The sequence below is a fragment of the Pteropus vampyrus genome, unplaced genomic scaffold (assembly GCF_000151845.1).
Source record: "Pteropus vampyrus isolate Shadow unplaced genomic scaffold, Pvam_2.0 Scaffold241, whole genome shotgun sequence".
NCBI lineage: Eukaryota > Metazoa > Chordata > Mammalia > Chiroptera > Pteropodidae > Pteropus > Pteropus vampyrus.
The window spans coordinates 968,431-969,133 of record NW_011889022.1 but is presented as its reverse complement, the minus strand read 5'-3'; positions in this window follow the sequence as shown (position 1 = coordinate 969,133).

Below are 703 nucleotides of genomic sequence, written 5' to 3'. Positions count from 1 at the left end.
ATTAGCATTTGGACATTGCGATAACTGAGACCTCTCGTGGCTGATGAGCAGGTGAGCCTGCCACGGACTGGCCAGTCGCCCACAGCTCCTCCTCATGTAACTGCGGTGAGATGCTGTATCACGAAACTAGCTTTACCAGAGGCTACGTGCTGCACAAAAGAGCTATGTCCCTGTGGCGTCTCCTCAAGGTGACGCCAAAACGGCGTCGAACGAGACATTCTCCAAGCACCTGCCGAGGCTCCAGCTCTGGCCGAGTTTCCCAGGGATGCCCCACTGCCAACCGTGCGGAAGGTTCTCCTGGGCCTGAAGTGTCACACAGGAGCCTTGCTGGCTGCTGCGGGGAAGGGGGTGCATGAAGCAGTCTCTCCAGCAGCCAGGCGGCCTGGGGACAGCGGGCTGGGACGCCAGGACACTCTGTCACGCGTGTCGTGTTGAGTAGTAGCTTCTCCGAGTAAAAGGCTCTTCCCTGCTGGTGCGTCATAAGTGGCAATGGCCTAGTCAGGCCGTGCTGGTCATCACCTGGGTCGTCCCCAGACTGGTTCGCTCTGATCTCCCTGAGAACTCTGGGGCGAAGCGAGGCAGTGGCCTCAGCTGAGCGAGAACCAGTTGTTTTGAAGCATCTGTAACATACCTGTTTACCTTTCCCCAAATCCTCATCAACAGAGCCACCCTGTCCATAATTTCAAGCACTGCGTCTCCATAG